Consider the following 17,535-nt stretch of genomic DNA (forward strand, 5'->3'; position numbering starts at 1 on the left):
CTCAATATTGTCCCGGATGATTGAAGGCGGGTGAGAGTTATAAGCATTGAAAAGCCTGGCAAACCAACGTCAGATTACAACGCGTACCGACCCATCTCGATGTTGTCGTGCATGCGAAAATTGTTGGAGAAAATGATCCTTTTTCGCCTGGACAAATGGGTTGCTTCACGATTTAGCTACATGGGTCTCCCCCAGGGCTCATGTTTAAGCCCCCTTTTGTTTAATTTCTACGTCAGAGAAACTGTAAATTGTCTAAGTAACAACTGCACGTTGAGACAACTTGCAGATGACGGCGTACTGTCTATGACAGGGCCCAAAGGGGTCGACCTGCAAGGACCCTTACAGGATACCTTGGACAATTTGTCTACTTGGGCTATTCAGCTAGGTATCGAATTCTCCACGGAGAAAACTGAGTTGGTCGTTTTTCCTAGGAAGCATAACCCACTCACTCATTCTATGTCGTTCAAATATCTTAGGGTCTGGTTCGATTCAAAATGCACCTGGAGAGCCCATCCGCAAGATCTTTTATCGGTTTTAGAGTACGGTAGTTTTTGTTTCCAGCCGACGGCTAAAACACATATCATCAAACTGGAACGGATCCAGTATCGTTGTCTTCGTATCGCGTTAGGATGCATGAACTCGACTCATACGATTAGTCTTGAAGTGTTGGCGGGCATGTTGCCACTCTATGATCGGTTTTCGGTATTGTCCCTCAGGCCCCTCACCCATTGTGAAGTTATGAACCCACTGGTAATCGAAAACTTTGAAAAGCTTCTTGAGCTAAACTTGAGGGTTCGTTTTATGTCATTGTACTACGGGTACATAACACAGGATGTCAGCCCTTCACAGCATAATCCTCATCGTGTATGCTTCTCCGACTTCGACAATTCAGTTATTTTTGATTTATCTATGACACAAGAGATTCGCGGAATCCCAGAGCATCATCGTTCCATGATTGCTCCGTCATTTTTTGCTGCAACGTTTGGCCAAGTTGATTCCGCAAGATCGTTCTTCACAGATGGATCTCTAATAGAAGCGTCTGCCGGTTTTGGTATTCATAACGAATTTCATAGCGCCTCTCGAATGCTTCAAGCTCCTTGTTCCGTCTATGTTGCTGAACTGACAGCAATACGTTATACGCTAGAAACGATCGCCTCACTTGCACCAGATCACTATTTTATTTTTACGGATAGTCTCAGTTCTGTCGAGGCTATTCGATCCATGAGGCCGGTAAAGCACTCCTCGTATTTTCTCATGAAAATACGAGAGCTTCTGAGTGCTTTATCTTTAAGATCTTTTGTTATCATCTTTGCATGGGTCTCATCTCATTACTCGATTGCGGGTAATGAGAAGGCGGACTCGCTGGCAAAGGTGGGCGCTATGGAAGACGATATTTACGATCGACAAATCGCCTACAACGAATTTTTCTTCATTTATCGTCAACAGTCACTCGCCAGGTGGCAAAATAAATGGAGTGAAGGGAGTCTGGGACGATGGCTATATTCGATCATCCCTAAGGTATCGAACACACAGTGTGATTCTTTGGTTTAAAAGGTTGGATCGAGACTTCATTCATATGATGTCTCGCCTCATGTCCAATCACTATTCGTTAAACGCTCACTTGATTCGTGTTGGGCTGGGGGACAGCAATCTCTGTGAATGTGGACAAGGCTACCAAGACGCTGATCACATTATTTGGTCTTGTGCTGAGAGCATCGTGGCGTCAGATCTGAGCTGTACGATCCCCTTCGGGCTGGATGTAGACAACTTTGGCTGGATGCGATCTGGAGTTTATGAAACTCTATATGTTTTCTTGAAGAATATTAACCTTAGATTGTAACTTTGATTAAGGGGGTATTCCCGATCTTTTTTTTCAAAAAATCAAATTTTTTTTTTTTCATGTTTTTTTGTACTTTAGACTATATACTTTCATCCCCCCAAGCCGTTTTCCGATCAACGAATTCGGTGTCCAGGCATAGCTGACTAATGGTAAGAACCCCCAAATGGTTTTAACTAAAGTCAAAACTTTAAACGCGTTTTTCTCGAAACCACATTTTTTTTATCGGGCGAAGATTTTTCTCAGAAACTATAAGAGATATTGACTTGAATCTTTGCGCATTTTGTTCCTTATTAAATTCTTTGGAGCTTCTCCCTCTTTCAGCCAAAAATATTAACATTTAACATTGTTTGAAGCACCTTAAAGCTGCAAAAAAGCGGGCTAAAAATCGCCTGTTTTTTCATATGGCCGCCATTTTGTTAATTTGCAAGATTTTTTGCTGCCAACGGGAGAAGCTCCAGAGAATCTTATGCAGATTATAATTTCATCACGAAATCTGTTTCAGATGAAGCCGTTCCAGAGAAAAGTCTTCGCCCGTCCAGGCGTTTGCGGCGAACAGGGGTCTGTTTGCCACCATTTTGTGACGTCAATAATGTCTTTTTTTATGTCGAAAAAAATTTATTTGTAAACTTTAATGTTCAATAAACAAGAATCCCAAAGAGTTAGGCGCATTACTATTCATTTTCCTTGAAAAAAAAATTAATTGAAAAACAGGCCGAAAAAAGGCAAAAGATTGGGAATACCCCCTTAACCTTGTGTTTAGTTTGTATTGTGTGTGTGTGTGTGTGTGTGTGTGTGTGTGTGTGTGTGTGTGTGTGTGTGTGTGTGTGTGTGTGTGTGTGTGTGTGTGTGTGTGTGTGGGTGTGTGTGGGTTTTTTTTTTTTTTTTTTTTTTTTTTTTTTTTTTTTTTTTTTTTTTGGCAAGGAGGAAACCTTCAAAAAGGCCATCGTGCCACCGCTTGACGACTGGGCGCACAGTCGCGGTGACACGGTGTGTGGGATTCTTACCGCACTAAAACCTCCTTAGACGCCTTGCCCTTTTCCCCCGGAACCACTTGTCGTATTACTTCGGAGGGGGCCGTGCATTACGCACCTCACTTTACCTCAGCTAATTGGCGCTTCCAGTTCGCTGATCGTCTCTCCAATTTGTGAGCCATTTATCTCCCAGCGTCACGTTCTACTCGGTTATCCCTGGTGGTGGATACAGCCTACTCTGACGGAGAGTTCTCCCGGCTTCGGCTTTCAGTTCGCACTTGTGTGAGCACATAACTACTTTCTAGTTGGTCTTCCCGCCATTTTCTCTGCAGCGCTGACATGATCTGCGTTACTGCTCTGCTGACGGCGTTAAAGGTGCCCTCCTCTCGACACATTTCTTCGACGACATTCTCCGTGCTAAGGGCGAGCATATCCTCTCGCACATCATCAAATCTAGGACATTCGAAGACCACGTGCTCTGGTGATTCTTCCACATTCCCACACTCCGGACAGAAGGGTGACGTTGTGTGTCCGAACCGATGCAGGTACTTCCTGAAGCAGCCATGACCAGACAGGAACTGCGTCAAGTGGAAGTTGACTTCTCCATGCTTCCTGTTCACCCAGGTCGAAAGAGTCGGTATTAGCCTGTGTGTCCATCTACCGTTCTCTGGTGCATCCCACTCCTGCTGCCACTTAGCCATCGACTCCGTTCTCACCATTTTTCGTACTCCTCTGGTTTCTCTCGTCATATAGCACTCGTAGTCCTCCGCCAAGGTGATGCCGATTGGGATCATACCGGCGATAACGCATACTGCCTCCATCGAAATGGTTCTGTACGCACTAACGACTCGCATGGCCATGAGCCGGAACGTACTGCTCAATTTCCTATGGTTCTGCTTCGTTTTCAGCGCTTCAATCCAGGCTGGACCTCCGTACCTTAGTATTGATGAGGAAACACTAGCCAGAAGACGTCTCTTGCTGCTGCTTGGACCAGAATTGTTCGGCATGATTCTGGCTATTGCGTTGATGACCTTCGTCGCCTTCTCGCAAGCATATTCGATGTGGCTATTAAAGTTTAGCCGGTCGTCGATCATCACTCCCAGATACTTAAGCATGCGCTTCGAAGCAATGGTGTGCTCTCCAACGGTAATTTCTGCCCGCTGCACTGCTTTGCAGTTACTGACCAACATCACTTCTGTTTTGTGGTGGGCTATCTGCAGCTTCGCTCCTTGCATCCAGTTACCAATCGTATCTATCGCCTCAGCCGCCAACATTTCCACTTCTTCCAGCGTCTCACCGGTTACCGTCAAGACGACATCGTCCGCAAAGCCAACGATCTCAACTCCTTTGGGCAGCTTGAGCGTCAGCACGCCATTGTACATTCCGTTCCACAGCGTGGGACCTAGAATGGAGCCTTGGGGAACCCCCGCCGTGATTCTAAGCGATTTCTGCCCCGTGTCTGTCACGTAGACAAGGACCCGGTTCTGGAAATAATTACTTAGAATCCTGCAGAGGTAGCCTGGAACCCTCATTCTATGGAGCGCCTTGGCGATGGCCTCCCAGCTGGCGCTATTGAATGCATTCTTGACATCGATCGTAATCACGGCGCAGTATCGATTTCCTCTCCGCTTCTGTTTGGAAGCTTTCTCGGCTCTGTCAATCACTGTCCGAATTGCATCCACCGTCGATCTCCCTTTCCGGAATCCAAACTGTCTCTCCGACAATCCGTGTTCACTCTCCGTGCATTTCGTCAGCCTGTTGAGGATGATCCTCTCTAAGAGCTTTCCTACAGTATCCAGCAAGCATATTGGCCTATACGATGCAGGATCCCCCGGCGGTTTTCCGGGCTTCGGCAACAGCACAAGCTTTTGTACCTTCCACCTATCAGGGAACTGACCATCGTCCAGACATTTCTGCAGCACCATCCTGAACATGTCCGGGAACGTCTGGATCGCCGCCTTCAACGCCACGTTGGGAATTCCATCCGGGCCGGGAGCTTTATTCGCTTTCAACCCTTTCGCTGCTGCTATGAGTTCCTCGTTGGAGACTTGTTCAACGTTGTCTTCATCTACCTCGCCATATGGTGTAGGTGGCCAGTTCGTTGGGTCATGCTGTGGGAAAAGTCCCTCCACGATGACTTTCAGCTTGTTGTGACACATTTCAACCGGCATCGTTGGGCCTCTGATCTTCGCCATCGCAACTCGGTATGCGTTGCCCCAGGGGTTGGCATCGGCATCGCGGCACAACTCCTTGAAACTATTTGACTTGCTCAGCTTTATCTTTCGTTTCAGTGCAGCCCTGGCCTCTCGGAACACCACCCTGCGCTCCTCTCTGTCTGCTTCTGTTCTTGCTCTCTGAGCACGCCTTCTGGCTAGAAGACAAGTAGCACGGAGGGTGCTAATTTCCTCGTTCCACCAGTAGGCTGGACGCCGCCTGTTCGTTGGCTCCAGTTTTCTCGGCATAGTTGTGTCACATGCCCTTGCTAATAATTCGGTCAACTCATTCGCGCTTAGGCCCGGGTGTGGGTGTGTGTGTTTGTCTGTGTGTGTGTGTGTGAGTGTGTCTGTGTGTGTGTGAATGTGTCTGTGTGTGTGTGAGTGTGTCTGTGTGTGTGTTTGTGTTTTTTTTTTTTTTTTTTTTTTTGGCAAGGAGGAAACTTTCAAAAAGGCCATCGTGCCACCGCTTGACGACTGGGCGCACAGTCGCGGTGACACGGTGTGTGGGATTCTTACCGCACTAAAACCTCCTTAGACGCCTTGCCCTTTTCCCCCGGAACCACTTGTCGTATTACTTCGGAGGACGATGTGTGTTTGTGTGTGTGTGTGTGTGTGTGTGTGTGTGTGTGTGTGTGTGTGTGTGTGTGTGTGTGTGTGTGTGTGTGTGTGTGTGTGTGTGTGTGTGTGTGTGTGTGTGTGTGTGTGTGTGTGTGTGTGTGTGTGTGTGTGTGTGTGTGTGTGTGTGTGTGTGTGTGTGTGTGTGTGTGTGTGTGTGTGTGTGTGTGTGTGTGTGTGTGTGTGTGTGTGTGTGTGTGTGTGTGTGTGTGTGTGTGTGTGTGTGTTAGTGCTTTTTTTAAGGTTTGTTTTTTAATAATAGTTGAATTACACTGCTGATATCAAGTTGAATAGAAATAAGTTCATGTTTTAGGAATAATAAAATAATTGTATCGTTAATCATATTTCAAACCTCTTTTTCCCTCTCCCCATCCATGAAACTGTAAATCTCCACTAACCTCGAGACGACCGCGAGTACTCGGTTCATTTCCTTTAACTTTAGATTTTAACTTTATATTTAAGACATTAATAATGTATAACGCAAAAGATAATTTGGCTCTGCAAAGCTTATTCGATTGAGTCTGTACAAATAAATTAATTTACAAAAAAAATGAGATTCAACCTAATTTGTTGAGCTGGTTGCGCTAGTGAACTAGCATAAGTGTAAACGTCTTACTACACTTATACTAGTTCACTAGCTCAACCCGCTCAACTAGCACGAATTGCAGTTGTTCCTGAAATATCACGCAGGTAGTTGCTTTCCACCTGTTTACATTTTGCTGGCTATTTTTTAGTGCACCTCTAGTACACTAGCGCTAGAAAATCAGCATTGATGTAAACTGGTGGTTAGTGTTTTGAAAATGTTTATAAAGTCATACTCATAGAACTTTCCAGTCAATGTGCGAACTGTTTCAATTTTTGATTTCATGAGATGTATCAAAAATTTAAACAGAATATCAAGTTTGTCCACTATCCCTTACGGGCTATTTTACTTTTCGAGGATGTGCATCACTAAGCAATAAACCCAGACACACAGCCACACATAGCCTCTTCTGCACGAAAGGATGGATCTGAAATGGGAGGCATACGCTCCATATCGAATAGAACAGAGTCATGTCTGCTAAGCACACACATACACACACATGGAAACACCCAGGAAGTGGATCCTGTTGGAAATTCACTCAAATCAAACAACGACCCGGAAAGAGTCGCAATTTAATGAAAAAGAGAGAGCAACGCAATGCTTTTTCAACTTGGTCTGAGCTTAGGCCAACCGCCATAGAAATAGACACAGGTGCATACACAGAACGGACCGCAGGCGTTGATAAACCGGATGCTTTATTTGAAGGTCTATTTTGCCTACGGATTTAGAAGCTGTGGCAGGATTGAGAACAAATATTGAAAACATGCAGGTGAGCACTAAAGGGTAAAGGTGCTGATGTTGGCAATTGGCTAAAGTTTGATGGTTTCTTATTTTTCCGGGAGAAATTCACCTAGTTGGTTGATGATGAAAAATTGCGAAAAACACATTACTTGTGTGGTTTCCACGTGGAACCATAGTTTGCCAACGGTTGAAACATCCACCCTATATTGTATTTCTATGTGCAAACAGATAGTTGGCGTTGATGATTTCCACTGGTTGGATTTGTTTTTCGTTTTTTTATGCTGTACATTTTGCGAAACTGTATTTCTAGCCGAATCCGATCTATTTGGCTTGGAGGGAGAGCAACTATATCTGTTAAATAAACTTTGGTATTCTTTTCACTCGTTGGAGATGCCCTGTATCAATTTGTGTATGTATTTTAATAATTTTAAAATATAAAGTACGGCCCATTAATTATGTCACGCAAAATTTTGGAAAAATTTACCTTCCTATACCTATAAATTGCTTGAAACATAAACCCCCCCCCCCCCTCCCACCATTTAAAAGCATGACATCTCTATTTATTTATTTATTTATTTATTTGTCGTCAATCAGTGTAGACCGTTTTGCAATTGTTGTCTTAAGTGCTATTTTTACAATTTTGTCTTTGTTTATATTTTTTATAATATGTCTTAAGAAAAAGTTAAAACATTACTTCTAGTTGACGTTATGCGACGAATTAAAATATTGCTTTAATTTAGTTTTTGTCATTGTAAAGTCAATGTTATCGCAGTGCTTATTATATGTATCCATCATTTGGTTCAAGGGTCCAAATTTGGCATAATTCGTACGATGACGATTTGTAGCAAATATATTTCTGTTTCGTAAATGCCTAGATGGTGTATATAAATTTAAGGATGACAATAGTTCTATTGAATCAATTCGATGTGATACGATATCGTTTACGAAAGAAATCATAGCAAATTCACGACGTTCTTTTAATGTTTGGATATTTATGAGCATACACCGCATGTTGCATCATACATGCAACACCCCTGACCAAGTTATGTCTATCATCAAGCGCTTACAATTCTGGCTCGCATATCAAACTGGACATTGCATTAGGTCCTAAGTAACTGTGACAGATTCTCTTAGTCGACTTTCCCTTTGTTTCCCCACGGCCATGTAAAGACATTCCCAGGTGTTTTCAGAGCACATATCGGTAGAAGAAGCTTTTATCTAGCATCTAATACGACAAACACAACAAGAAAATGGGAAAAAAGGAATATGTTCTTCTTCTCTCGTGGAAACGACCGTGCAGAAACAAATTCATTCTGGGCAACACGGCATAGCATGGCAACAGACTAAGCATGATGAGCATGAATATGATTGACCGCCCGTGAATGCAACTCTGTTATTGCCAGATCAGCTGTATTTATACAGAGAACCATGATCCGTTGCTTAGAGCTAGCAATCATCCTCAATGTATAAATACTGGTGATCTAAAACTAGGCAATACCAGCGCCGGCCACGTCCGAATGCTGGTCAAGAAAGGAGTGGAAATAAATATGTTGACGTAATACTCGCTATAATGAAAGTCGAGAATACCTCTGCACTTCCACGAAATATCACTGGGATGTTGGATAAAAGGGTTGGGGTTGCAACAGGATTCGTTTTGTTAAACGATATGCTGAATTGATTTCCTAACAATTCAATAGCGCAAATTATATAGTGCTTCTCTATAATGTGAAGGAGCTTGGGATTGAACCCAAGATTTGCTGCTCAGTATGCAAAATCGGTCACCACAAGGCCATCGAGCCTCTTATTTCACAAAACAATTCGTTGCTCTATCCGAATTTCAATACGCTTATCTTTTATTAAGAATAAATCCGATTCACACTTAAGCTCTATTATGTGAAGAAGCTTGAGACTGAACCCATAATTTTCTTCTCAATACCCAAAATCGGTCGCCACTAGGCTACCGAGCTCTTTATATCAGCTACGACCTCACAGACGACGACAACAAGTGCTCTTGAGAAGGATGTGAAATGAATTTCTGATCAACACGTCCTGAACATAAAGTGGCAACCATTAGGCAGCCAAGCTCCTCAATTTATTTTTTGAGACGTTAATTGGTAAAGATTGAACTAAATTCAAACAAATAACTGGAAAGGATCGTTTCCGAATGATATGTAATTAGCTGATCCTCTAATGTTCCATAAGCTTAAAATGAATCGCACTTCTAAGTTTATCGCTTAAAAAATATACATATATACATGTAATACAATATGGGAATGCAATGTATATATGTAACGTGAAAAATGTTAATTTTATCGCGTCGTTATTTCTATATAAAACTTTCACCCTTCATCAACTCGATGAAAAAAATCTCAATGTAGGTCTTAATTAAGAGATGAACGCGATTAAAAATTTCAAATCTCCAACACCCCTTACATCGCGATTGAGGCCTCAGTTAAGGAGATCAACGTGATTAAACTTTTTATTGTATGGCAAACACGGCTCGAACGAAAATGAGAATATGGATGTATAATATAAATCTATAGATGCACATCATTAAAGGGCCGAAAATAAATTTAATCAATAACTTCAATCTGAACGAAGGCTAAAAAAAGTTAATCTACAGATGTTTCATCATCGAGGAGTTGAAAATAAACTTGAATAAGTTGATGTTGTTTTTCCCTTATTTACCCTATTTTCAATATTTATCTCTTATTTGTCCCATCGTGCAAGACTAATCTTTTATATTTTCGGAAATCTCAGACTTATGAAATCATCGAATCTTATTTTTATTTTGAAAGTCGGGGACCGCAGTTTTTATTTTCCGTGACCCGAAATCTTGAAACTAGCCCCTAGTGTAGGTTGTTAAAATAAATTATTACGACAAGCAGAATTATATGATTCTTGTCTAGGATCTCCATTTGATTCCAAAGTCCCTAAGTTCTCTAAAAATATTTTCAGCTCAATTGCAACTACCCTACATATGGTAATTACCATTTGCACAAAGTCGAATCGATTTGCCGTCTTCGATAAAGTTGTTCTGCATACATAGTTTTGCTAATGTAAGCCTCCGGTATGAGCACCCTTATATACGGGCACCAAGCATGAATTATATCAGAAATGGTTCAACCATATCACTTAAGGTTAGGATGATAACCCGAATAGATAATTCTGACCTTTATATGGTTATTTTCCATGTGGGCAGTTTTCGAAAAATCATTCTCAAATCTCACTCATTACACTCCAGAGGGTATTAACTCGCATGAAAATTTTGAAATCAAATCTCACGCTTAAGATGCATTTCCACGCACATACACTAACAATGCCAAAACATCATTTCACACAACACTAAGGCCATTCGCAATGCTTAGTTACAACATTGTTTGAAACTACTCGGCAGTTCTAAAATTTGAAACTGCAATACGATCAGCGCAACGTACAGTTTTAAAAGGTGTTTGGTATTCATCCCTACATATGTGTGCGAGTGTAAATTTTTTTTCCACTGCACAGTGGAAAAAACGAGCCCGAATTCCCACAGTTGAGACAGTGGCGCACAGTGGTCCAGAATTCAGATTCAATGAACCTTAAATTGAAATTTTAGACTAAAAATCTCTTCTACAAAGTTATTCATTATAGTTATGCCCTTATTTTTATGGCAATTAATTCTAGGGTGGTTCTTATTATCATTAAAATCAAAAATCTATTTTTTTTTGGTTGAAGAAATTAAGGTATACATTCTTCGGCAAAGTTATAGCTGACCTAACTTCAAGCATATACATGGGGCCTTCCTTAGCTCAGTCGGTAAAGGCGCAGCTACAAAGCAAGACCATGCTTGAGGTGGCTGGGTTCGATTTCCGGTTCAGTCTAGGAATTTTTCGGGTTGGAAAATTTCTAGACGTCCTTGGGCATAGAAGGTATGATTGGACTTTGCCACATAATCATATCAATGCAAAAATGGTACAGGCATCGAAAGCTCTCAATTAATAACTGTTAAAGTGCATTTAGAACACTAAGTTGAGAGCACGCAATAAGCTAATATGTGATATGCAATAAACTTTAAATGCGAAGAAGAAGAAGAAGAATAAGAAGAAGAAGAGCTTCAAGCAACTTTGTTGAAATTTTTTTTTTGTATCTCATGAATCGACCGATTTAGAGCAGATTTCCTAAATTGAGTTAGGGTGTCTCTAAAATAACAGTTTTTGTTTATCAAGTTTTCTTATTTCAAATTTCTCAGATGTCTTCAAATAATTTTTAGATGTTTAGAAGGAGTAAATTTTTGCTGCACGGAGCTTGTCGATATCTTTCGCCAATCAAAACTTATTCCAGTTTTTCTTCTAAATATTTATATGCCCTTTTCAGATGTCAATATCTCTGTTCATAGCACTAACTTGTTTCTTTCAAATTTCTCATGAAAGCCGTTTTCTTGATACTTTTGAAGCTCTTTAAGGTGAATGTTTTATAGCGAAAGTTGTTGTCTGTATCTCTTCTAATAAAAAAGATGTCCCCAATTATTGTAAAAATATGAATAAATTCAAATTTATGTTATACGAGTTTAAAAAAAAAATAACAAACCTCTATTTGTCATAATTTTGAAAATAACAAACGCCCTTGCAAATGCCGTAAAAAACCTATTTTTGTTGTTGTTTGTTGTTGCTTGAAATTAAGACTGCTATAGCTTTGCCGAAGAATGTATACCTAAATTTCCTCAAACGAAAAAGTTAGATTATTGGTTTCAATGATAATAAGAACCACCCTAGAATTAATTGTCTTAAAAATGAGGGCCTAACTATAAGAAGAAAACTTTGTAGAAGAGACTTTTATGGTCCACGCACATTAGATCCGGATCGGACGCGTTACGGCAAAGTGACAGCTAAATATATTGTTTAACTGTCAAATTTACGTCAACGCAACGCAAATGGATTTAATGTGGGTGGCCCTTTAGTCTAAAGTTTTAATTTCAGGTTCAAAACATATTCTTCCAGCTAAATCTGCATTCTGGACCACTGTGCACTGGATTTCAAACGAGAACAGAAGTTTTCCTTATCAGAAATATGTATGGTGCTCAACAGTTTTTTATAGCCGGAAGTTGCCATTTTGGATTCCAAAATGGAGGCAAACCTCAATTTCCGCCCTCTACACGTCGTCCCCGTTCATCTTGTCGGGTTTTAAAATATCTATTTTGCCAGTTTAAAAAAAACCGAAAGTCGCCATTTTGGATTAATAAAAAAGTATCTAACAAAGATAATCGGCTTCTGTACGCCGTCCTGTTTAAAAAATACCTATATTGATGGATATGCAATAGATTGCTTATAATCAGAAGCTTTTAGTTTTTATTTTAGAAAACAGGAAGTCACCATTTTAAATTCCAGAATGGCATAGAACAAATTCTAATTGATAGGTCCTGCTATTTAAATCCAGCCATGACACCTCGCATCAGAAGCCTAGTTTTAACTACTAAAGACTAGAGAATAACGAATAAAAGATTAGGAATCCCATGGATGAAAAATAACTAACTGTTTTTTCCCTTGTTTCCAGATCATCCTCGGTGGAAAAACCCAAGGTTTAAAAAGTAAAGACGGCTAAGATATGTTCCTTTGATCACAAAAAAATCCTATTTCCCTAGTTTAAAATACCTAGGACCAAGCCTCGGTGGTAGATCTTAAATCAGTAGCGCACCACCAAAAGGTGATCTACCAGCGTTACTAGGCTATGACGATTAGCACAAAAAGTTAACTTTTCCCATAGTATTTCCCACATAATTTTCAAAGGGCCAGTGCTGTACGACTTCGCATCCAAATGAGCTCAACTTCTGGAAGAATGATCAGGTCCTGATTTGGAATCGATTGAGTGAGGTTGTAGCTACATCGATATTTTGAACCACCCTAATGTATACCCTTCTCTGAAAAAAGGGTATAAATCAATTCAAAGACCGGAAAGCATGAAAATCTCCAAAAATACCCAGATTATGCCAACGGGAGATGCAAAGCATTGTACGACCATTCATAAATGTCTCAAGAGTTCAGATGCTTGTTAGTGGGAGGGTTAAGGCGATAAATAAACGTTCATGGCTGTACATAATGCCATTGGATTAGTCTGAGGTGTTCTGCTGCAAAATGTCTCATTTTGCTTATGTCTACAGTCTTCATCAATAAGATTAAAAATAAGCCATCCTTTCTATTTCAATGTTCGTCCAGCAGTATTCACCAAATTAATTGTTTGAGAACCGGCAAACAGATGATTCCAACTTTTCAAAAAGCATCCACTTAACAGTCTTCCTGAACGAACAACGGTTTTTTTTTTTGTCTATCTCCGGTCTTTTTATCACAGCGGCACAAACAACAAACAACTCCATTGAGAACACCATCAAAACATTCAGAACCGCTCTCGGGTGCAATCACCAACCGTTCTTCACGGGTAACCGAAGCACACTGGGGTCAGTCATTGATTTATTCGGAAAAAATAATAAATCTTAAATTAAGCAACTTACCGAACTGCTGTCTTGAGCAAAGTTGTTTGTATTCATAATGCGCTTCTTACAGTGTACTGAATTAGTTCACAACTCTGTCGCAGAGATGACGCGCGAATCTATATTTGCAATACAGCATCCTAGATTTATGGCGTCTTCGGCAAAGTTGTTTATCTATTAAATTCAAATAAAGTTACAGAAGGCATCGACATTCGACATCGGATTTATCGAAGTAGGTCACGCTGGAAAGATGACACGTTTTTAATTTTGCTGCTGATTTTCATTTGGTGATTTTAATCATGTTAACAAACTTCCGATTGTTCAATTGTTCCAAATCTCATGGACGGGATCGAAATAGATCAGACCATTGCGGGTGATAAGTGAAAAAGAAAGATCCAGAAGCGGTGTTTGCTGGGAGCTGTCTTAGCTGATGGGCAACGAATATCCCAAGATGATCATGATGGTGTGAATCCAACAGGCTTATAGTGATACCGAGAGATGCCGGACTGTTGCATTTGATGCATCTCTTTCCGAGGGCTGGCAACGAGTAGCGGTTTTCCAAAATCAAGATTCAAGAAATTTTTCTGAACTGTATTCGGGAGCTTTAAGGATTATTCGGGTGAGATCCTTCCTTTCCTGCTGCGTTTGCTTACTGTGCATAAGATCGTGGGTTTATTATCAAATGGCTAAAAAAAAACAATCACATGCTTTTGGTTGTATCGCCTGGTTGAGGCGTATCCTGACCTAATACCGTACCCTAACTCCGTAGTACTTATGAGGGTGTCACTAATTCGGTGCCCTCTCGTTGAGTAAGTACTACATCAACATTTACTTTCCCATCCCTAGTTACGGTAAATATAGACACACAAAAGGAAAAGTTTGCGAGTCATTGTGAGTTTTAGCGAACTTTTCATGTAGATTGATTAGAGACCCGTTTTTTTTTAGTTTATACACATTTTCTTTTCAGAAAGCGAGTAATGGCGCTATAACCATAAGCCATATAGGGCAAAGACAAGAGTTAGTGCTCATGTCCCAACCACTCGAGGAAAATGGAGCATCATTTAACTTTTTTAGATTGAATGCTCCCAACGACCAATCATTTATAACAACGGAACGTACGGTACGAAATGTACAGGTTTCATCCATTTATTGGATTCTGAAACATCGTGTTCAAATCTTTGATTTAAACAGGCCCGATGTTTCTGAATCAGCTTGCCCCTTAAATGCTGCACAGTAGGCCTGGCCGTTTTGATATATTTTGCGCATCTCTGATGTATAAAACATACCAAATAAACCATATCAGCTCGGTGTCATCAGCTTGAGCACAAGTCGCCATTGAGTGGACCATATCACACTTGTGACAGCGTGGTTTCATTTGACAGTTCTTCGTGCCATGACCAAAGGAGATGCAACTTGTGCATTGGGTCACAACACGGTGTTGTGGTTTGTAGGATTCCCAGTAGATAATGACCTGAAACAGATCACGTATGTTGCTCTTCAGCGCAGCAAGTGTGGTGGAGCCCTTCGTGAAGTGGACCAGAAACAGTTGGTCACGATGGTTGGTATTGGACATACCCCGTCGATTCATTGGGTGGACTGCCTCTGGTTTCAATCCGAGCCTCACCAGTTCATCTTTTACCGCTTCGTACGATGGCAGTCCCCGTAAAACAACCTTCAATGGTTTCACCGAAGGAAAATCGTGGGTGTAAAACTCGACCGTGCTGTTCTTTAGCAGGTCACCGACCGACTTATACTGCTATAGGCAGGAACACATGATCTTTGTTCCTACGCTACAGATCTTGAATCGCGGGAACAATTTGAGTTTTTCCAGCTCATCCCTAAGCTAGGCAACGTCCTTCATCGGGGTAAATAGTGGAGAAATCCGCTGCTTTTGGCAATTTCAGCGGAGTCACCACCGTTATTTTCTACTCCGAGCACCGAGAATTGCATATTCTATAACCTTTCCTTTCCAAGATATAAACTAAATTTTAAGTCATCAATTTTTCACTTTAGCAATAGTTCGCTCTCATTTCAACATACATTCAAATGAAAACTTACCGAACACGAAGGTCTATTGAGATGTGTGTGAAATATTTGATGGTTTTGATGAAATATGCAAAAATCATGTGGTTTTAAAAAAAACATGTATGGAAAGATGTGATTTTTTGTAAGGGCAGCTATGGGCAGTGGCATTTTATTTCTTTTTTAAGCTTATGCTTATGCGAAAAGCATATGATCAAATTTGAGACATGAGATTGAATGATACGTGCCGCGTAAAAAAAAAAACTACCGAGATTTTGATTTTTCACATTCTTAAATATTTTTTATAAATCGGATTTTGATACCATTCGTTATAATAGCATGATATGGTCCATATAGACATATTTTAAAAATTTCTGTATTTACACCAAAAATTGTGATTTTTTTAAAAGTATGCCATTTGATTACTTATAGTTTGAAACGGATAATGTGATTGGAATCAAGTCGATAGGTCGTATCGTTGTCGAGAAATCGTTAAAAACGTATCGCGTAAATTGCGACTCAGCGGCACTAACCGTGTAAAAAAAACATGTAAAAAAACCGCGTAAAAAAACCGCGTAAAAAGCGACTCCAGTGTATCCCCATTATCATGAACAACTGCTTCTGGTGGCACCTTATGGTATCCAATATATCATTGACTTTTTGAAATCAAAATCAACCATTTGAACGCCATAACGGAACTGAGGGCGAGAGAGGGGATAACACCTTCGTTAACTGTCACATATTGATGTTTTTTGCGAAAAGTAATTTATTCCATAATAAATCAATGTGAACGAACAGCTTATATCAAGGAAAGGAAAAGTTATGGAATGTTTAACCATCTTTGTTGAAGCCAGCAGTTCGCTCAGTTGCTTAATTTAAGAGTTATTTTTTTCCCAGCAAAATCATTGTTTGGCCCCAGTGTGCCAACGTCAAGGATGGCTAAATTACGGTATTTGACCTACGATTCTTCCGCACATACACCCACCCCCAAGCGCCATTTATATAGCATTAGTTATGTATATGCACTTGTTTGTGTTTTGCTTGTTATGGTGAGATTTCAAAATTGTATATGTACATTGTTCGTGGATACTGACTGAAGCGCTGAAAGCGAATACATGGGATGCAGCGGCCTCCCTCTCTGCTGGGGACCGGATTAAGTTGTTTCGATGTCGGGCGGGACATGTTGAAAGCCATATGCTTTTCAGCTTTTCAACGCTAGCGCCCCTGCCTCCTGTTGAGTTAAACCACGCAAAATGAAATAGTATTTGCAGCAAGCAACGTGAACTTTTAACGAGTGTGCAACATATGCCATCCATGGACGGGAATTGGTTGGGAAGGTTTTTAGCTCTCTTTCTCGTTTTCTGGTTGTTTATGGGAAAACTTGCGGGAACCATCTGTATGCGCAACAGTTTTGTTCATGACTGTGAGAAGCACCGGAGCTTGCTTGTTCATTAAAATGGAAATTACAATTGAATCCAGTAGGGTAAATGTCGGCTCACCCATTGTCGGCTCACCCATTTACGGCAACCTAGATTTAAACGATTATTTCACTGTATTTTCCTATCAAAACACTTCGCTGAATGTATTCCAACGATTCCTTCGCCTTTCAGCTTCAATCTGATTACATTTTTACTAGTTAGCACCCAACTAACATTTTCAACTTTATAAGCCAACTTTTCCACCACTGTGCTGTAAAGTAGCTCAACAAAACTTCAGACACAGCTACAAGCAGAAGCTAGCAAAATTGTTTTTGGTGAGCGTTTACTTTACTGTTTCACAACCACTATTCAATTTGTCAGTCGCACTGAATAACAGCGACCAATAAACGCTGATGTTACTTCTATGCATATATATAGATATACAGTATGCAAAAAAAGTTTATCCACCCCCCTACCAATTTACATTTTTTTTTTGTTTTTCTGGTGAAAATCAGTTTAATTTTATGAGTGTTCCTCCATGATTTATCAATTTATGTTTATTTATCACATTGCCATTGAAAATACGGCGTTTATATCTTTTCTTGAGATTTCATGTGATAAATTATGAAAAATGGTAAAAAATTACGCAAAAAAAGTTTATCCACC

The 17,535-nt window shown here is 40.5% G+C and overlaps 1 protein-coding gene across 1 annotated transcript in view; it reads right to left on the bottom strand.

Moving 5' to 3' along the window:
• LOC135709864 (uncharacterized) overlaps positions 1-17,535 on the bottom strand; it is a 949,216-nt gene that overhangs the window by 572,401 nt on the left and 359,280 nt on the right. The window lies entirely within an intron of this gene.

The sequence above is a fragment of the Ochlerotatus camptorhynchus genome, unplaced genomic scaffold, assembly GCF_037179485.1.
Source record: "Ochlerotatus camptorhynchus isolate MF236.1 unplaced genomic scaffold, CSIRO-AGI_Acam_v1.1 ptg000367l, whole genome shotgun sequence".
Taxonomy (NCBI): domain Eukaryota; kingdom Metazoa; phylum Arthropoda; class Insecta; order Diptera; family Culicidae; genus Ochlerotatus; species Ochlerotatus camptorhynchus.